The sequence below is a fragment of the Dendrobates tinctorius genome, unplaced genomic scaffold, assembly GCF_039654945.1.
Source record: "Dendrobates tinctorius isolate UK_male_01 unplaced genomic scaffold, ASM3965494v1 ptg000272l, whole genome shotgun sequence".
NCBI lineage: Eukaryota > Metazoa > Chordata > Amphibia > Anura > Dendrobatidae > Dendrobates > Dendrobates tinctorius.
Genome location: NW_027361939.1, coordinates 12,472,919 through 12,493,131, shown reverse-complemented (window position 1 = coordinate 12,493,131; position 20,213 = coordinate 12,472,919). Strand labels below are relative to the sequence as shown.

The window sequence follows — 20,213 nt, the reverse complement described above, 5'->3', positions numbered from 1 at the left end:
CATCACAACGAACGGACCAAAAGTTGGCGTTCAGAATTTTCGACAGCTTAACGCAAATTCTACCTGAAATACTTTTGTCTGAAAAACACCTTTGTCTTTGAATGTTGGTGGCAGTACAGAAAAGTACATTCCCATACCGGGAGTTGAACCCGGCCCGCCTGGGTGAGAACCAGGAATCCTAACCGCTAGACCATATGGGAAAAGATGTGCTGTCTTATCAGTGACAATCTGAAAAAAAATAAGTTTTCTACTTGGCACAAGCAACTTCTGCAGTTCTATTTGCGCAGCTTGCCTCGTTAACACAGTTGTAAGCAAATCAGTCTCATAAGCTGAAAGATGAACGTTCGATTCTTAGACGGGGTACTGGTCCCTCGTTTTCTCAATCGATTCTGTCTCCATCTTGGCTACAGGGCCACAGATTTTTCCGATTCAGTACCAAAACATAACCAATTTAGTTCCTAAACTGTTTCCACGTACAAGGCATGGGGCAGCTTTTGAATGTGTGTACTAGTTCCAAAGGAGTGTCACTCCCATAGCAGGAAGTAAACCAGTCGACAAGGGATACTAGGTCCTATCCACGTGGGACAAGTTATACACTAAGCAGCAAGATAAATTAAAAAAAAAAAGAAAAAAAAAAGAAGTTTTTGCTTTGATTAAATAGCTTTTACATCACAAAAGAAAAAAGTTGCCACATGAGCATGGTACTTAGCACGTCAGTTGGTAATCTGTAGTTCATGAGGTTTTTTCCTCACACGTGGAACTATTCTCCCCCCTTTTCTTGGGATATTGTGTCACCCACTCAGAACTTTCTCACTGAAACGTTTCCGATTCGAAAGGAAACAGGAGCCTTAGTGACAGAAAGAACACATGGATTGTTGCGTCCCTTGACGCTTTGGAGTAATAAGGTGTAGTTGAGAATGGTTTAAGCTATGAAACAAAATGAAATCTTGTGCTAAAGGTCAGTAAGAGCCACAAATACCCTGATGTTCAGCATTTTTGACTGCAAAGTACAAAATCTACCTGAAATATTATTGTCTGGAAAATACATTTCTGTCTTTGATTGTTGGCAGTAGTACAGTAAAAGGTGCGTTCCCATACCGGGAGTCGAACCCGGGCCGCCTGGGTGAAAACCAGGAATCCTTACCGCTAGACCATATGGGAATGGATAGCTACACACTAAGGTATCTATTGAAAAAAATCAGCTCGGGGGCTTGCACAAGAAACGTCTGCAGATTGGCACGTGCATCTTGCCTCGCTAGCGCAGTAGGTAGCCCCTCAGTCTCATAATCTGAAGGTCGTGAGTTCGATCCTCACACGGGGCAGCAGGCTCCTCTTTTCCGAAGAGATTTTGTCAAAAACTTAGAACTTTCCCGTTCAGTTCTAACATGTTTCTGATAAGTAAGGATTTGTGAACCCAAATGACACATGGGTTGCTGGTTCTCTTGACTCGTTTGCTGTATAAAGAGGCAGATGAGAGTGATTTGAGCTATGAAAAAAAATTAAATCTTGTGCCAAAGGTCGTCACAATGAATGTAACCAAAAGCTGGTGTTCAGAATGATTGACAGCTAAGCGCAAAATCTACCTGAAATACTTTTGTCTGAAAAACACCCGCGTCAGTCTCATAATCTGAAGGTCGTGAGTTCGATCCTCACACGGGGCAGCAGGCTCCTCTTTTCCGAAGAGATTTTGTCAAAAACTTAGAACTTTCCCTTTCAGTTCTAACACGTTTCTGATAAGTAAGGATTTGTGAACCCAAATGACAGATGGGACACATGAGTTGCTGTTTCTCTTGACCCGTTTGCTGTATAAAGAGGCAGATGAGAGTGATTTGAGCTGTTTGACAGCTAAGCGCAAAATCTACCTGAAATACTTTTGTCTGAAAAACACCCGTCAGTAGCGAGCGCGTCAGTCTCATATTCTGAAGTTCGTGAGTTCGATCCTCACACGGGGAAGCGGTCTCCTCTTTTCTGAAGAGATTCTGTCACCAAATTAGAACTTTCCCTTTCAGATTTAAAATGTTTCTGATAAGTAAGAATTTGCGAACCCAAATGACAGACAGGACACATGGGTTGTTGATTCTCTTGACACGTTTGCTGTAAAAGGGGCTAGTTGAGATTGATTTGAGCTATGAAACCAAATTAAATCTTGTGCCAAAGTTCATCACAACGAACGGACCAAAAGATGGCGTTCAGAATTTTCGACAGCTTAACGCAAATTCTACCTGAAATACTTTTGTCTGAAAAACACCTTTGTCTTTGAATGTTGGTGGCAGTACAGAAAAGTACATTCTCATACCGGGAGTTGAACCCGGGCCGCCTGGGTGAGAACCAGGAATCCTCACCGCTAGACCATATGGGAAAAGATGTGCTGTCTTATCAGTGACAATCTGAAAAAAAATAAGTTTTCTACTTGGCACAAGCAACTTCTGCAGTTCTATTTGCGCAGCTTGCCTCGTTAACACAGTTGTAAGCAAATCAGTCTCATAAGCTGAAAGATGAACGTTCGATTCTTAGACGGGGTACTGGTCCCTCGTTTTCTCAATCGATTCTGTCTCCATCTTGGCTACAGGGCCACAGATTTTTCCGATTCAGTACCAAAACATAACCAATTTAGTTCCTAAACTGTTTCCACGTACAAGGCATGGGGCAGCTTTTGAATGTGTGTACTAGTTCCAAAGGAGTGTCACTCCCATAGCAGGAAGTAAACCAGTCGACCAGGGATACTAGGTCCTATCCACTTTTCCACATGGGACAAGTTATACACTAAGCAGCAAGATAAATTAAAAAAAAAAAAAAAAAAAAAGAAGTTTTTGCTTTGATTAAATAGCTTTTACATCACAAAAGAAAAAAGTTGCCACATGAGCATGGTACTTAGCACGTCAGTTGGTAATCTGAAGTTCATGAGGTTTTTTCCTCACACGTGGAACTATTCTCCCCCCTTTTCTTGGGATATTGTGTCACCCACTCAGAACTTTCTCACTGAAACTCACGTTTCCGATTCGAAAGGAAACAGGAGCCTTAGTGACAGAAAGAACACATGGATTGTTGCGTCCCTTGACGCTTTGGAGTAATAAGGTGTAGTTGAGAATGGTTTAAGCTATGAAACAAAATGAAATCTTGTGCTAAAGGTCAGTAAAAGCCACAAATACCCTGATGTTCAGCATTTTTGACTGCAAAGTACAAAATCTACCTGAAATATTATTGTCTGGAAAATACATTTCTGTCTTTGATTGTTGGCAGTAGTACAGTAAAAGGTGCGTTCCCATACCGGGAGTCGAACCCGGGCCGCCTGGGTGAAAACCAGGAATCCTAACCGCTAGACCATATGGGAATGGATAGCTACACACTGAGGTATCTATTGAAAAAAATCAGCTCGGGGGCTTGCACAATAAACGTCTGCAGATTGGCACGTGCATCTTGCCTCGTTAGCACAGTAGGTAGCGCGTCAGTCTCATAATCTGAAGGTCGTGAGTTCGATCCTCACACGGGGCAGCGGGCTCCTCTTTTCCGAAGAGATTTTGTCAAAAACTTAGAACTTTCCCGTTCAGTTCTAACATGTTTCTGATAAGTAAGGATTTGTGAACCCAAATGACACATGGGTTGCTGGTTCTCTTGACTCGTTTGCTGTATAAAGAGGCAGATGAGAGTGATTTGAGCTATGAAAAAAATTTAAATCTTGTGCCAAAGGTCGTCACAATGAATGTAACCAAAAGCTGGTGTTCAGAATGATAGACAGCTAAGCGCAAAATCTACCTGAAATACTTTTGTCTGAAAAACACCCGCGTCAGTCTCATAATCTGAAGGTCGTGAGTTCGATCCTCACACGGGGCAGCAGGCTCCTCTTTTCCGAAGAGATTTTGTCAAAATCTTAGAACTTTCCCTTTCAGTTCTAACACGTTTCTGATAAGTAAGGATTTGTGAACCCAAATGACAGATGGGACACATGGGTTGCTGTTTCTCTTGACCCGTTTGCTGTATAAAGAGGCAGATGAGAGTGATTTGAGCTGTTTGACAGCTAAGTGCAAAATCTACCTGAAATACTTTTGTCTGAAAAACACCCGTCAGTAGCGAGCGCGTCAGTCTCATATTCTGAAGTTCGTGAGTTCGATCCTCACACGGGGAAGCGGTCTCCTCTTTTCTGAAGAGATTCTGTCACCAAATTAGAACTTTCCCTTTCAGATTTAAAATGTTTCTGATAAGTAAGAATTTGCGAACCCAAATGACAGACAGGACACATGGGTTGTTGATTCTCTTGACACGTTTGCTGTAAAAGAGGCTAGTTGAGATTGATTTGAGCTATGAAACCAAATTAAATCTTGTGCCAAAGTTCATCACAACGAACGGACCAAAAGTTGGCGTTCAGAATTTTCGACAGCTTAACGCAAATTCTACCTGAAATACTTTTGTCTGAAAAACACCTTTGTCTTTGAATGTTGGTGGCAGTACAGAAAAGTACATTCCCATACCGGGAGTTGAACCCGGCCCGCCTGGGTGAGAACCAGGAATCCTAACCGCTAGACCATATGGGAAAAGATGTGCTGTCTTATCAGTGACAATCTGAAAAAAAATAAGTTTTCTACTTGGCACAAGCAACTTCTGCAGTTCTATTTGCGCAGCTTGCCTCGTTAACACAGTTGTAAGCAAATCAGTCTCATAAGCTGAAAGATGAACGTTCGATTCTTAGACGGGGTACTGGTCCCTCGTTTTCTCAATCGATTCTGTCTCCATCTTGGCTACAGGGCCACAGATTTTTCCGATTCAGTACCAAAACATAACCAATTTAGTTCCTAAACTGTTTCCACGTACAAGGCATGGGGCAGCTTTTGAATGTGTGTACTAGTTCCAAAGGAGTGTCACTCCCATAGCAGGAAGTAAACCAGTCGACAAGGGATACTAGGTCCTATCCACGTGGGACAAGTTATACACTAAGCAGCAAGATAAATTAAAAAAAAAAAGAAAAAAAAAAGAAGTTTTTGCTTTGATTAAATAGCTTTTACATCACAAAAGAAAAAAGTTGCCACATGAGCATGGTACTTAGCACGTCAGTTGGTAATCTGTAGTTCATGAGGTTTTTTCCTCACACGTGGAACTATTCTCCCCCCTTTTCTTGGGATATTGTGTCACCCACTCAGAACTTTCTCACTGAAACGTTTCCGATTCGAAAGGAAACAGGAGCCTTAGTGACAGACAGAACACATGGATTGTTGCGTCCCTTGACGCTTTGGAGTAATAAGGTGTAGTTGAGAATGGTTTAAGCTATGAAACAAAATGAAATCTTGTGCTAAAGGTCAGTAAGAGCCACAAATACCCTGATGTTCAGCATTTTTGACTGCAAAGTACAAAATCTACCTGAAATATTATTGTCTGGAAAATACATTTCTGTCTTTGATTGTTGGCAGTAGTACAGTAAAAGGTGCGTTCCCATACCGGGAGTTGAACCCGGGCCGCCTGGGTGAAAACCAGGAATCCTAACCGCTAGACCATATGGGAATGGATAGCTACACACTAAGGTATCTATTGAAAAAAATCAGCTCGGGGGCTTGCACAAGAAACGTCTGCAGATTGGCACGTGCATCTTGCCTCGTTAGCACAGTAGGTAGCGCCTCAGTCTCATAATCTGAAGGTCGTGAGTTCGATCCTCACACGGGGCAGCGGGCTCCTCTTTTCCGAAGAGATTTTGTCAAAAACTTAGAACTTTCCCGTTCAGTTCTAACATGTTTCTGATAAGTAAGGATTTGTGAACCCAAATGACACATGGGTTGCTGGTTCTCTTGACTCGTTTGCTGTATAAAGAGGCAGATGAGAGTGATTTGAGCTATGAAAAAAAATTAAATCTTGTGCCAAAGGTCGTCACAATGAATGTAACCAAAAGCTGGTGTTCAGAATGATTGACAGCTAAGCGCAAAATCTACCTGAAATACTTTTGTCTGAAAAACACCCGCGTCAGTCTCATAATCTGAAGGTCGTGAGTTCGATCCTCACACGGGGCAGCAGGCTCCTCTTTTCCGAAGAGATTTTGTGAAAAACTTAGAACTTTCCCTTTCAGTTCTAACACGTTTCTGATAAGTAAGGATTTGTGAACCCAAATGACAGATGGGACACATGAGTTGCTGTTTCTCTTGACCCGTTTGCTGTATAAAGAGGCAGATGAGAGTGATTTGAGCTGTTTGACAGCTAAGCGCAAAATCTACCTGAAATACTTTTGTCTGAAAAACACCCGTCAGTAGCGAGCGCGTCAGTCTCATATTCTGAAGTTCGTGAGTTCGATCCTCACACGGGGAAGCGGTCTCCTCTTTTCTGAAGAGATTCTGTCACCAAATTAGAACTTTCCCTTTCAGATTTAAAATGTTTCTGATAAGTAAGAATTTGCGAACCCAAATGACAGACAGGACACATGGGTTGTTGATTCTCTTGACACGTTTGCTGTAAAAGGGGCTAGTTGAGATTGATTTGAGCTATGAAACCAAATTAAATCTTGTGCCAAAGTTCATCACAACGAACGGACCAAAAGATGGCGTTCAGAATTTTCGACAGCTTAACGCAAATTCTACCTGAAATACTTTTGTCTGAAAAACACCTTTGTCTTTGAATGTTGGTGGCAGTACAGAAAAGTACATTCTCATACCGGGAGTTGAACCCGGGCCGCCTGGGTGAGAACCAGGAATCCTCACCGCTAGACCATATGGGAAAAGATGTGCTGTCTTATCAGTGACAATCTGAAAAAAAATAAGTTTTCTACTTGGCACAAGCAACTTCTGCAGTTCTATTTGCGCAGCTTGCCTCGTTAACACAGTTGTAAGCAAATCAGTCTCATAAGCTGAAAGATGAACGTTCGATTCTTAGACGGGGTACTGGTCCCTCGTTTTCTCAATCGATTCTGTCTCCATCTTGGCTACAGGGCCACAGATTTTTCCGATTCAGTACCAAAACATAACCAATTTAGTTCCTAAACTGTTTCCACGTACAAGGCATGGGGCAGCTTTTGAATGTGTGTACTAGTTCCAAAGGAGTGTCACTCCCATAGCAGGAAGTAAACCAGTCGACCAGGGATACTAGGTCCTATCCACTTTTCCACATGGGACAAGTTATACACTAAGCAGCAAGATAAATTAAAAAAAAAAAAAAAAAAAAAGAAGTTTTTGCTTTGATTAAATAGCTTTTACATCACAAAAGAAAAAAGTTGCCACATGAGCATGGTACTTAGCACGTCAGTTGGTAATCTGAAGTTCATGAGGTTTTTTCCTCACACGTGGAACTATTCTCCCCCCTTTTCTTGGGATATTGTGTCACCCACTCAGAACTTTCTCACTGAAACTCACGTTTCCGATTCGAAAGGAAACAGGAGCCTTAGTGACAGAAAGAACACATGGATTGTTGCGTCCCTTGACGCTTTGGAGTAATAAGGTGTAGTTGAGAATGGTTTAAGCTATGAAACAAAATGAAATCTTGTGCTAAAGGTCAGTAAAAGCCACAAATACCCTGATGTTCAGCATTTTTGACTGCAAAGTACAAAATCTACCTGAAATATTATTGTCTGGAAAATACATTTCTGTCTTTGATTGTTGGCAGTAGTACAGTAAAAGGTGCGTTCCCATACCAGGAGACGAACCCGGGCCGCCTGGGTGAAAACCAGGAATCCTAACCGCTAGACCATATGGGAATGGATAGCTACACACTGAGGTATCTATTGAAAAAAATCAGCTCGGGGGCTTGCACAATTAACGTCTGCAGATTGGCACTTGCATCTTGCCTCGTTAGCACAGTAGGTAGCGCGTCAGTTTCATAATCTGAAGGTCGTGAGTTCGATCCTCACACGGGGCAGCGGGCTCCTCTTTTCCGAAGAGATTTTGTCAAAAACTTAGAACTTTCCCGTTCAGTTCTAACATGTTTCTGATAAGTAAGGATTTGTGAACCCAAATGACACATGGGTTGCTGGTTCTCTTGACTCGTTTGCTGTATAAAGAGGCAGATGAGAGTGATTTGAGCTATGAAAAAAATTTAAATCTTGTGCCAAAGGTCGTCACAATGAATGTAACCAAAAGCTGGTGTTCAGAATGATAGACAGCTAAGCGCAAAATCTACCTGAAATACTTTTGTCTGAAAAACACCCGCGTCAGTCTCATAATCTGAAGGTCGTGAGTTCGATCCTCACACGGGGCAGCAGGCTCCTCTTTTCCGAAGAGATTTTGTCAAAATCTTAGAACTTTCCCTTTCAGTTCTAACTAGTGTTGAGCATTCCGATACCGCAAGTATCGGGTATCGGCCGATATTAGCGGTATCGGAATTCCGATACTTAATTCCGATACTTTTTTCATATCGGATTCCGGGATCGGAATCGGAATAGGAAGTTCCCATCATGCTATGAGCCTGCTTGCTTTGATTAAGCCAATGGGAATCCTCCGAAGTGTGGGCACATCCTGTTAGGCATGTAGGCATGTTAACTATTGGCATGGCTGTGATTGGCTGCCGAAATGATGTCATGATGCACTATAAAAGCCACCGCAGCCGCCATTTCTGGTCACTCTGCTGTGAATTCAGTTAGGGACAGGCTGCTGTAGAAGACTGTGAGGGACAGTTAGAAATAGCGATTCTAAAAACAATATTGTGCTTTATCCAGGCTACATAAACCACCACTGTAGCTTGCTTTTCCCTAGCAGCGCTGTTTTCACAGCTGTCTGCAAGGGCTGTGTGAGTGCAGCTCACGCTGTGGAGTGGGTCCTGCAGCCACGTCAGGCTGTAGGCCACCCAGTGTGATCACTGCTGCCTCATACATCTTTTATTTTTTGAGCTGCATTTTTTAAATAATTTCAATCTAGTGTGCTTCCATCCGTATCCATATACGTTGGTTGCAAACACTAGTAGTAGACAGCGGAGCCTTTCTGCAGCCTTTCAGTGCTAGTGTCCACTTTGCTGCACTGTTCACGGCTGTCTGAGAGGTCTCTGACTGTGTGTGAGTGCAGCTCACGCTGAGTAGTGTGTCCTGCAGCTACGTCTGGCTGTAGGACGCTCAGCGTGCGTCACTGCCTCACACATATTTTTATTTGAGTGCAGCTCATTTTTTCTTCTATTAGTGTGCATCCATCCGTCTCCATCTACGGTGGTTGCAAACACTATATAGGAGTACACAGCGGAGCCTTTCTGCAGCCTGTCAGTGCCAGTGCCCACTTAGCTGCACTGTTGACGGCTGTCTGAGAGGTCTCTGACTGTGTGTGAGTGCAGCTCACGCTGAGTAGAGTGTCCTGCAGCTACGTCTGGTTGTAGGACGCTCAACGTGCGTCACTGCCTCACACATATTTGTCTCTGAGTGCAGCTCATTTTTTCTTCTCCTATTAGTGTGCATCCATCCGTATCCATCAACATTGGTTGGTTGCAAACACTATATAGGAGTAGATAGAGGAGCCTTTTTTTCTGGCTTGTGCCCTGCCGGCGCAGCCAGATTAGTATTACCCAATTTTTTTGGAGCCTCATCTTTTGCATTGTAGGTTACCTGCCTGCATTGTAATAGCTCCAAAAAGTTGGTGATACTATCAGTTTCAATTCTTTGTTCTCATACTTTGAGTTTGTTTCAAACAAAGAAACCACATAAAAAGTTCACCAAACACTACATTTTGAACTTGTGTAGGCCACATCAGCTCCTATTAAAGTCTAGTCCACACACACACACTTCATAAAATTAGTGTTTCTTGTACCTGTAACCAGCTGTTCAGGAATAAGCACACTAAGGCCCCCCTTTGTCCTTTTTTGCCTATCTTAAGCAGTCTTGCAAGATGAAGAAGGCAGGGAGTAAGGCGCGGGGGCGTGGGCGTGGGCGTGGAGTTTCAGCAGGGAGAGGACGTGGGGATTCTGCAGGGAGAGGACGTGGGGATTCTACAGGTAGAGGACGTGGGGATTCTGGGCCTGCTGCGGGCACCAGTGGATCAGCATCCCCCAGTTTTAGCAGGCAACAGTCCTTTATGCGCAGCTTTGTAGGACCTCAACGTACCCCACTGCTGCGGGAGGAACAAATTGAAGCCGTTGTCGGATGGATGGCAGCTAACGCATCGACTTCAATTACTTCCGCATCCTCTCAGGGTCAGAGCACCGAAGAGCAACCATCTGTCTCTTCACCACCTGCCAAAGTGCCCAGGCAGTCAGAGAGACATGGACAGGAGCCATCACAATCTCTACTTCTGTTCTCGGAATCTGTTGGCTTGGAAAGAGGGGGCCAGCCAAGCAGCATTCCTGAATGTGAAGAAGAGGGAGTATGCAGTGATGCGCAACTTCTTTGTCCCTCTGAATCTGAAGAGGCGAGTGGGCCAGTGCCTATGGTCAGCACACCTCAGTACGCATCAGATGATGACGAGACTCAGTTGCCACTTTCTGGTGCGTACGGTGCTGGCGAGACAACCCCGGAGAAGCAGCTGTTTGAAGAGGGGAGGGAAGATGATGAGGTCCTTGACCCATCATGGCGTGAGCAACAGGAAGGTGGTGGGAGCAGCTCGGAGGAAGAGATTCCCCTACCGGCCAAAACAGGAGGCAGAGGGAGGGGGAAGACTTGGTTGCCTGTACCCTCCACTTCGGCACCCGTTAGGAGCATTCCTCCTTCCAAAGGCAAACCGGGCGCTCACAAGAGTTGCAGTGCGTGGTCCTTTTTTGACACAGTTGCAGATGACATTTGCTTTGTCAAATGCAAGCTGTGTCATCAGAGAGTCAAAAGAGGGAGAAATGTCAGCAACCTCAATACCACAAATACAGTGCCTACAAGTAGTATTCAACCCCCTGCAGATTTAGCAGGTTTACACATTCGGAGTTAACTTGGCATTGTGACATTTGGACTGTAGATCAGCCTGGAAGTGTGAAATGCACTGCAGCAAAAAAGAATGTTATTTCTTTGTTTAATTTTTTTTTAAATTGTGAAAAGTTTATTCAGAGGGTCATTTATTATTCAACCCCTCAAACCACCAGAATTCTGTTTGGTTCCCCTAAAGTATTAAGAAGTATTTCAGGCACAAAGAACAATGAGCTTCACATGTTTGGATTAATTATCTCTTTTTCCAGCCTTTTCTGACTATTTAAGACCCTCCCCAAACTTATGAACAGCACTCATACATGGTCAACATGGGAAAGACAAAGGAGCATTCCAAGGCCATCAGAGACAAGATCGTGGAGGGTCACAAGGCTGGCAAGGGGTACAAAACCCTTTCCAAGGAGTTGGGCCTACCTGTCTCCACTGTTGGGAGCATCATCCGGAAGTGGAAGGCTTATGGAACTACTGTTAGCCTTCCACGGCCTGGACAGCCTTTGAAAGTTTCCTCCCGTGCCGAGGCCAGGCTTGTCCGAAGAGTCAAGGCTAACCCAAGGACAACAAGGAAGGAGCTCCGAGAAGATCTCATGGCAGTGGGGACATTGGTTTCAGTCAATACCATAAGTAACGTACTCCACCGCAATGGTCTCCGTTCCAGACGCGCCCGTAAGGTACCTTTACTTTCAAAGCGTCATGTCAAGGCTCGTCTACAGTTTGCTCATGATCACTTGGAGGACTCTGAGACAGACTGGTTCAAGGTTCTCTGGTCTGATGAGACCAAGATCGAGATCTTTGGTGCCAACCACACACATGACGTTTGGAGACTGGATGGCACTGCATACGACCCAAAGAATACCATCCCTACAGTCAAGCATGGTGGTGGCAGCATCATGCTGTGGGGCTGTTTCTCAGCGAAGGGGCCTGGCCATCTGGTCCGCATCCATGGGAAGATGGATAGCACGGCCTACCTGGAGATTTTGGCCAAGAACCTCCGCTCCTCCATCAAGGATCTTAAGATGGGTCGTCATTTCATCTTCCAACAAGACAACGACCCAAAGCACACAGCCAAGAAAACCAAGGCCTGGTTCAAGAGGCAAAAAATCAAGGTGTTGGAGTGGCCTAGTCAGTCTCCTGACCTTAACCCAATTGAAAACTTGTGGAAGGAGCTCAAGATTAAAGTCCACATGAGACACCCAAAGAACCTAGATAGCTTGGAGAAGATCTGCATGGAGGAGTGGGCCAAGATAACTCCAGAGACCTGTGCCGGCCTGATCAGGTCATATAAAAGACGATTATTAGCTGTAATTGCAAACAAGGGTTATTCCACAACATATTAAACCTAGGGGTTGAATAATAATTGACCCACACTTGTATGTTTAAAATTTATTAAAATTTATCTGAGCAACATAACTTTTTGGTTTGTAAGATTTATGCATCTGTTAATAAATCCTGCTCTTGTGTGAAGTTTGAAGGCTCTAACTTATTTGCATCTTATCAAACCTGCTAAATCTGCAGGGGGTTGAATACTACTTGTAGGCACTGTATGTGGAAACATGTGCGCACCAAGCACGAGTTGGAGTTGCAGAGACACCCTCAAGACGTAGGCCAACGTACAGCACCACCTACCACCTCTTCAGTTCGTGTTGGGCCCTCTTCCTCCAGCTCACACACTGCTGGTTCGGCTTCCTCACAGGATCGCCAAGGAAGAACCTCTGCCACTGTTGTCCGGAGACCCTGTCAGATTCCACCCATAACAGCACGTTCCCATCCATCACAGCCATCGGTAGCACAGGCATGGGATAAAAGGCGCCCTTACTCGGCAAACCATCCCCGAGCACAGTCTCTGAATGCTGGCATTGCCAAACTTCTGGCAGTTGAAATGCTGTCATTCAGGCTGGTGGACACTGACACCTTCCGGGACTTAATGGCATTGGCAGTCCCCCAATACAACGTGCCCAGCCGCTTTTATTTCAGCAGGCGAGCCGTCCCTGCCCTGCAGAAACATGTTGAGGGCAAAATAAAACATGCGCTACTAAACGCCGTTAGTAGCAAGGTCCACCTGACCACCGATGCGTGGACCAGTAACCATGGACAGGGACGATACCTTTCCCTCACTGCCCACTGGGTCAATGTTGTGGAGCCGGGTACGGATCTGGAGAGTGGCGCTGTACGTGTTCTTCCAACGCCACGGATTGCAGGACTCCAGTCTGTACACATAGACTCCTCCTCCTACTCAAGTTCCTCAGAAACAGCAGAGCAGGAGCCTGTTACGACCGATATGAGCACAGCCGTGGCCAAACGTCAACAGGCTGTACTCAAATTAATTTCTTTGGGGAATCGAAGCCACACAGCGCAGGAGCTCTGGAATGCTATCAAGCTGGAGAGCGATGTGTGGTTTGGGCCAGCGAATCTCCAGCCGGGCTTGGTAGTGTGTGACAATGGCCGAAATCTGGTGGCAGCTCTTGGCCTAGGCAACCTCACACACATCCCATGTCTGGCACATGTTCTTAACTTGGTCGTGCAGAGCTTTCTGAGGGACTATCCGGATCTTGATGCACTGTTGCACAAGGTCCGCATAGAGTGCGCTCACTTGCGACGTTCCAGCACGGCAAGATCGCGCCTCGCTGCTCTGCAGCGACGATTTGGCCTTCCAGAACATCGCATCATATGTGACCTACCCACCCGGTGGAATTCAACGTTACATATGTTGGAGCGGTTGTGTGAGCAGCAGGCAGCAGTCATGGAGTACCAGCTGCATCAGGCGCAAACAAGTCGCACTGTGCGCCGTTCACACTTCAGCACCATTGAGTGGGCCTCTATGAAGGACATCTGCCTCGTTTTGCGTGCCTTCGATGAATCCACGCGGATGGCGAGTGCAGATGATGCACTAGTCAGCATGACTGTCCCCCTTATCTGCCTGCTTCAACAAACACTGCAAGCACTAAGGGATGAGGTTTCAGAAGAGGTGGAGGATGAGGAGTCCCAAATGCCATCTGCTTCTGGACAGTCTGCGCTACGTGTTTCCTCACAAAGGCCTAGGCAGGGGACACTTTGTGAGGAGGATGAGGAGGAGTCGATGGAGGAGGAAGACATCTCTCCAGAGGAGGGAGGTACACAAACCTCTACTCAGTATGTACAGCGAGGGTGGGGTGATGCAGAGCAGGTCGAGGTCACGCCTCAAACAGGGGACAGCGGTTCTTTGGCAGTTGGGAGTCTGCAGCACATGGTTGATTTCATGCTGCAGTGCCTGAGAAACGACCGCCGCATCGCCCACATTCTCGTCTCGGCTGATTATTGGGTGTACACCCTACTAGATCCTCGCTACCGGGACAGCGTACAAAGGCTCATACCAACGTTGAACCGGGAGCGTAAAATGCGGGAGTACGAAGAGTCACTGGTGCAGTCCATAATGTTTTCCATTCCACCCGACAGCATTGTTGCAAGTGCTTTACAAAGCAGCTCTGTGCGTCGAGGCAGTGGAGGAAACTCTGCACAAAGAGGGAGCAGAGGCAGTGCCGCAGCACAAGGCAAGACCACTATGGCCCAAATGTGGCAAAGTTTTGTGTGTCCACCACAATTGTCTACACCATCAGCGACGCCTCGAGTCAGCAGGAGGCAACGCTTCCGTCAGATGGTGTCAGACTACATGTCTTGCCCTGTCGCTGTACTCCCAGATGGCTCTTCCCCCTTCAAGTTTTGGGTCTCTAAGCTGGATACATGGCCAGAGCTTAGCCAGTATGCATTGGAGGTGCTGGCTTGCCCTGCTGCCAGTGTATTATCGGAACGTGTCTTTAGTGCCGCAGGTGGTGTACTAACAGACCGTCGCACGCGACTATCTTCCGATAATGTTGACCGGCTGACTTTTCTGAAAATGAACAAGGCCTGGATCTCCAAAGACTTTGCCATTCCTCTTACAGACTAAATTAGTGGTTGGCAACTGTATCCAGGTCTGCTGGTGTGTTCATTTTTCTACCACCTGAACTATAATCCCTGTGCTTCAACACAGCCAGTTGTCGCTCAGATGTGTCGTCTGCACAGAGAAACACACTAGCTCCTGTGTTACTGGGGTTCAGTAATGCCAGCTGATCCCCTGCTGTGTGGACGGCAGAGTCACCAGCTCCATCAACATTCAAACCACTACTGATTTTTAACCGTGCCCAACTTAGGTCTCTGGCTCCACTGTCTCTACTATTTCCCCTGACCTCCAACCCCGCCATCTACATCTCTGAAGTGGCGTCAGCACAATCTACACTTGTTCCTGTGTTCCTGTGGCTCAGTCCCATCAGTTTATCCCCTGATGTGTGTCCGGCAAGGTCTCCTGCTCTGTCCACATTCCCATAACCAGTAGTGGGAATGAGGACAGAGCTGGCGAACTTGCCGGACAAACATCAGGGGATCAACTGATGGGACTGAGCACCAGTAACACAGGAACAAGTGTAGATTGTGCTGACGCCACTTCAGAGATGTAGCTGGCGGGGTTGGAGGCCAGGGTAAATAGTAGAGACAGTGGAGCCAGAGGCCTAAGTGGAGCATGGTTAGAATCAGTAGTAGTCCACAACCTCCATAAAAACCGCTGCCCATTGGCCTCTGCATGCGGCATGCGTAATCCTGGGCACCAACAGCGTCAGTTGGTGTTCAGAAGTGTCGTCTCCACAGAGCCAAACACATTCGTTCAAGTGTTAGTGGGGTTCAGCACTGCCAGCTGTTCCCCTGCTGTGGAGATGGCAAGTCTCCTGCTGCCTTCACCTGCCAAAATCCAGTAGGCCCCAGCCTGCTCCTCGCCTAATCCTGGGCTCCAACAGCGTCAGTTGGTGTTCAGAAGTGTCGTCTCCACAGAGCCAAACACATTCGTTCAAGTGTTAGTGGGGTTCAGCACTGCCAGCTGTTCCCCTGCTGTGGAGATGGCAGTCTCTCCTGCTGTCTCCGCATTACAAAGACAGTAGGCCTCTGCCTACACCCTCCTATTTCCTGGGCTTCAACACAGCCAGTTGTAGTTCGGAAGTGCCGTCCACACGGAAAGAGATACTTGCTCCCGTGTCTCAGTGGGGTTCAGTAACGTCAGCTGATCCCCTGCTGTGTGGATGGCAGTCTCTCCTGCTGTAAACTCATTCAAAATACAGTAGGCCTCTGCCTACACCCTCCTATTTCCTGGGCTTCAACACAGCCAGTTGTAGTTCGGAAGTGCCGTCCACACGGAAAGAGACACTTGCTCCCGTGTCTCAGTGGAGTTCAGTAACGTCAGCTGATCCCCTGCTGTGTGGATGGCAGTCTCTCCTGCTGTAAACTCATTCAAAATACAGTAGGCCTCTGCCTACACCCTCCTATTTCCTGGGCTTCAACACAGCCAGTTGTAGTTCGGAAGTGCCGTCCACACGGAAAGAGACACTTGCTCCCGTGTCTCAGTGGGGTTCAGTAACGTCAGCTGATCCCCTGCTGTGTGGATGGCAGTCTCTCCTGCTGTAAACTCATTCAAAATACAGTAGGCCTCTGCCTACACCCTCCTATTTCCTGGGCTTCAACACAGCCAGTTGTAGTTCGGAAGTGCCGTCCACACGGAAAGAGATACTTGCTCCCGTGTCTCAGTGGGGTTCAGTAACGTCAGCTGATCCCCTGCTGTGTGGATGGCAGTCTCTCCTGCTGTAAACTCATTCAAAATACAGTAGGCCTCTGCCTACACCCTCCTATTTCCTGGGCTTCAACACAGCCAGTTGTAGTTCGGAAGTGCCGTCCACACGGAAAGAGATACTTGCTCCCGTGTCTCAGTGGGGTTCAGTAACGTCAGCTGATCCCCTGCTGTGTGGATGGCAGTCTCTCCTGCTGTAAACTCATTCAAAATACAGTAGGCCTCTGCCTACACCCTCCTATTTCCTGGGCTTCAACACAGCCAGTTGTAGTTCGGAAGTGCCGTCCACACGGAAAGAGACACTTGCTCCCGTGTCTCAGTGGGGTTCAGTAACGTCAGCTGATCCCCTGCTGTGTGGATGGCAGTCTCTCCTGCTGTCACCTCATTCAAAATTCAGTAGGCCTCTGCCTACACCCTCCTATTTCCTGGGCTTCAACACAGCCAGTTGTAGTTCGGAAGTGCCGTCCACACGGAAAGAGATACTTGCTCCCGTGTCTCAGTGGGGTTCAGTAATGTCAGCTGATCCCCTGCTGTGTGGATGGCAAAGTCTCCTGCTGCCTACACAGTCGTACCACTACTGATTTTTAACCGTGCTCCAATTAGGCCTGTGGCTCCACTGTCTCTCGTATTTCCCCTGTCCTCCAACCCTGCCAGTTACAGCTCCGAAGTGGCGTCTGCACAATCCACACTTGTTCCTGTGTTACAGGTGTTCAGTCCGATCAGTTAATCCCCTGATGTGTGTCCGGCAATGTCGCCTGCTCTGTCCACATTCCCATTATCGGAATGTGGACAGAGCAGGCGACATTGCCGGACACACATCAGGGGATTAACTGACCGGACTGAACACCTGTAACACAGGAACAAGTGTGGATTGTGCAGACGCCACTTCGGAGCTGTAACTGGCGGGGTTGGAGGACAGGGGAAATACGAAAATCAGTGAATCCACAGGCCTAAGTGGAGCTTGGTTCAAATTAGTAGTCTACAACCGATCTTAAAATTTCTTCAATGCAGCCTAAGCCTGCTCCGTGCTTGTCCCTGGGCTTCAACACAGCCAGTTGTTGCTCGGAAGTGCCGTCTTCACAGAGTAAAACACTAGCTCCTGTGTTTGTGGGGTTCAGTAACGTCAGCTGTTCCCCTGCTGTTTTGATGGCAATCTGTCCTGCTGCCTCCCAATTGACAGCACATCAGGCCTCAGCCTGCTAAGTGCTTGTCCTGGGCTCCAACATCGCCAGTTGCTGCTCATAACTGACTTTGGCACGGGTACTCCCTCCTGCCCAGCTTGGTTCCAGCCCTGCCTGCTGTTTCCGGGAAGTGTCAATGTCAGTTTGCCACCCCAAGTTGCCATGTCGTGTTGCGGTTGGGTTAGCCGAGGCTAGGGTGCCAGCAGTTTAGGTGCTTCCTATGTGGACTGCGGGTTCTGGTAAGAAAGGTTTGTTCCATAGTGCCAGTAGGACAAGCACCCCCTGTAGGACTGTGTGATTCGGTAACTGCGGCCAGCTTGCGGCATGCCAACTTTGCTTTTCAGGGGTAACTTCTGATACCCCTCCGGGTTCCAGCACCGTCAGCTGGTTCTCATCAGAGCCTTTGGCCTAGGTGCCTCCATCTCGGTATCCGAGTTCCAGCAACGTCTGCTGGTCCTTGGTAGTGCTTTGTAGCACAGGTACCTCCTGCTTAGTAACCGGGTTCCAGCACCGTCAGCTGGTCCTTGGTTGTGCCATTGGCTCTTATTCCTTCTGCTGCCCCTCCGGGTGCCAGCACTGTCAGCTGGTCCTCGCTATTTCCATTTGCTCTTGCAGCTTATGCTACCCCTCCGGGTTCCAGCACCGTCAGCTGGTTCTCGTCAGAGCCTTTGGCCTAGGTGCCTCCATCTCGGTATCCGAGTTCCGGCAACGTCTGCTGGTCCTTGGTAGTGCTTTGTAGCACAGGTACCTCCTGCTTAGTAACCGGGTTCCAGCACCGTCAGCTGGTCCTCGGTTGTGCCATTGGCTCTTATTCCTTCTGCTGCCCCTCCGGGTGCCAGCACTGTCAGCTGGTCCTCGCTATTTCCATTTGCTCTTGCAGCTTATGCTACCCCTCCGGGTTCCAGCACCGTCAGCTGGTTCTCGTCAGAGCCTTTGGCCTAGGTGCCTCCATCTCGGTATCCGAGTTCCGGCAACGTCTGCTGGTCCTTGGTAGTGCTTTGTAGCACAGGTACCTCCTGCTTAGTAACCGGGTTCCAGCACCGTCAGCTGGTCCTCGGTAGTGCCATTGGCTCTTGTTCCTTCTGCTGCCCCTCCGGGTGCCAGTACCGTCAGCTGGTTCAAGAGGACAAAGAACAGGAAGACAACCACCAAGATGCAGAACAACAAGAGAGAGAAGACAAAGAAGCATAAAAAAAACAAAGCAGAAGAACATTAAGCATAAGACTAATACTCTGAGCAAATGATATTATCTTATTTATAAGCAGAAGAAGACTAAGCAGTGTATGGGGGTGAGTCCGTTCCTCCTCGTGGTGCCCCTGGAAAAGGCCTGCTTCTGCAGGCCAAACTGAACGCGGACAAATCCTGTTGTAAATCTTTTGTGACAGGCAGAACGGAAGGTGTAAACTTCTAACTTTTCTAGATAACAACTACAGGAATGCCTGACACAAACAAGAATATGATGAAGAAGAATAGGAAGAAGATGAAGAAGCTGAATATGTAGAATAATAATTGTTGAATAAGAAGAATATGAAGAATGTAAGAAAAGGAAGAAGAAGAAGAAGAAGAAGAAGAAGAAGAAGAAGAAGAAGAAGAATGTAAAAAAAGGAAGTAGAAGAAGAAGAAGAAGAATGTAAAAAAAGGAATAAGAAGAAGAATGTAAAAAAAGGAAGTAGTAGAAGAAGAAGAAGAATGTAAAAAAAGGAAGTAGAAGAAGAAGAAGAAGAATGTAAAAAAAGGAAGTAGAAGAAGAAGACATACATGTCTGGCAAAATATAAATGAGGCTAACATAGTCAATATCTTTGTAACTCCTAACATCTTTAAAAAAAAAAGTTTAATTCCTGCTATTCCATTTGATTGGGCTAAACCTCTATGGCTTTAATGTCTCCTCCACCTCCCACAATACATTCTACATTATTCTTAGTTGTTTTTCTTCATGTAGAATTAACCTACAAGGAAAGAAAGGGTTTTTTTTAATTCCGATATTTTGGCCCCATTGACTTGCATTGGTTCCCGGTATCGGAATCGGCGATACCGATACTTTTTTTTAAGATCGGCCGATCCATTCCGATCCGATATTTTCAAGTATCGGCTGGTATCGCTCAACTCTAGTTCTAACACGTTTCTGATAAGTAAGGATTTGTGAACCCAAATGACAGATGGGACACATGGGTTGCTGTTTCTCTTGACCCGTTTGCTGTATAAAGAGGCAGATGAGAGTGATTTGAGCTGTTTGACAGCTAAGCGCAAAATCTACCTGAAATACTTTTGTCTGAAAAACACCCGTCAGTAGTGAGCGCGTCAGTCTCATATTCTGAAGTTCGTGAGTTCGATCCTCACACGGGGAAGCGGTCTCCTCTTTTCTGAAGAGATTCTGTCACCAAATTAGAACTTTCCCTTTCAGATTTAAAATGTTTCTGATAAGTAAGAATTTGCGAACCCAAATGACAGACAGGACACATGGGTTGTTGATTCTCTTGACACGTTTGCTCTAAAAGGGGCTAGTTGAGATTGATTTGAGCTATGAAACCAAATTAAATCTTGTGCCAAAGTTCACATCACAACGAACGGACCAAAAGATGGCGTTCAGAATTTTCGACAGCTTAACGCAAATTCTACCTGAAATAC

General features: G+C 46.5%; 11 non-coding genes across 11 annotated transcripts; 3 read left to right on the top strand and 8 right to left on the bottom strand.

Annotated features, from left to right (window-relative positions):
* Window positions 1-128: 128 nt before the first annotated feature.
* Window positions 129-200, bottom strand: TRNAE-CUC (transfer RNA glutamic acid (anticodon CUC)). Its single transcript has one exon. It is a non-coding gene; the product is annotated as a tRNA-Glu (tRNA).
* An 889-nt stretch (window positions 201-1,089) lies between these two features.
* TRNAE-UUC (transfer RNA glutamic acid (anticodon UUC)) lies at window positions 1,090-1,161 on the bottom strand. The gene has a single exon. It is a non-coding gene; the product is annotated as a tRNA-Glu (tRNA).
* Window positions 1,162-2,287: 1,126 nt separating this feature from the next.
* On the bottom strand, window positions 2,288-2,359 carry TRNAE-CUC (transfer RNA glutamic acid (anticodon CUC)). Its single transcript has one exon. It is a non-coding gene; the product is annotated as a tRNA-Glu (tRNA).
* A 900-nt stretch (window positions 2,360-3,259) lies between these two features.
* On the bottom strand, window positions 3,260-3,331 carry TRNAE-UUC (transfer RNA glutamic acid (anticodon UUC)). The gene has a single exon. It is a non-coding gene; the product is annotated as a tRNA-Glu (tRNA).
* An 88-nt stretch (window positions 3,332-3,419) lies between these two features.
* TRNAM-CAU (transfer RNA methionine (anticodon CAU)) lies at window positions 3,420-3,492 on the top strand. The gene has a single exon. It is a non-coding gene; the product is annotated as a tRNA-Met (tRNA).
* Window positions 3,493-4,457: 965 nt separating this feature from the next.
* Window positions 4,458-4,529, bottom strand: TRNAE-CUC (transfer RNA glutamic acid (anticodon CUC)). Its single transcript has one exon. It is a non-coding gene; the product is annotated as a tRNA-Glu (tRNA).
* Window positions 4,530-5,418: 889 nt separating this feature from the next.
* Window positions 5,419-5,490, bottom strand: TRNAE-UUC (transfer RNA glutamic acid (anticodon UUC)). The gene has a single exon. It is a non-coding gene; the product is annotated as a tRNA-Glu (tRNA).
* An 88-nt stretch (window positions 5,491-5,578) lies between these two features.
* TRNAM-CAU (transfer RNA methionine (anticodon CAU)) lies at window positions 5,579-5,651 on the top strand. The gene has a single exon. It is a non-coding gene; the product is annotated as a tRNA-Met (tRNA).
* Window positions 5,652-6,616: 965 nt separating this feature from the next.
* Window positions 6,617-6,688, bottom strand: TRNAE-CUC (transfer RNA glutamic acid (anticodon CUC)). The gene has a single exon. It is a non-coding gene; the product is annotated as a tRNA-Glu (tRNA).
* Window positions 6,689-7,588: 900 nt separating this feature from the next.
* TRNAE-UUC (transfer RNA glutamic acid (anticodon UUC)) lies at window positions 7,589-7,660 on the bottom strand. The gene has a single exon. It is a non-coding gene; the product is annotated as a tRNA-Glu (tRNA).
* An 88-nt stretch (window positions 7,661-7,748) lies between these two features.
* Window positions 7,749-7,821, top strand: TRNAM-CAU (transfer RNA methionine (anticodon CAU)). The gene has a single exon. It is a non-coding gene; the product is annotated as a tRNA-Met (tRNA).
* The last annotated feature ends 12,392 nt before the right edge of the window (window positions 7,822-20,213 follow it).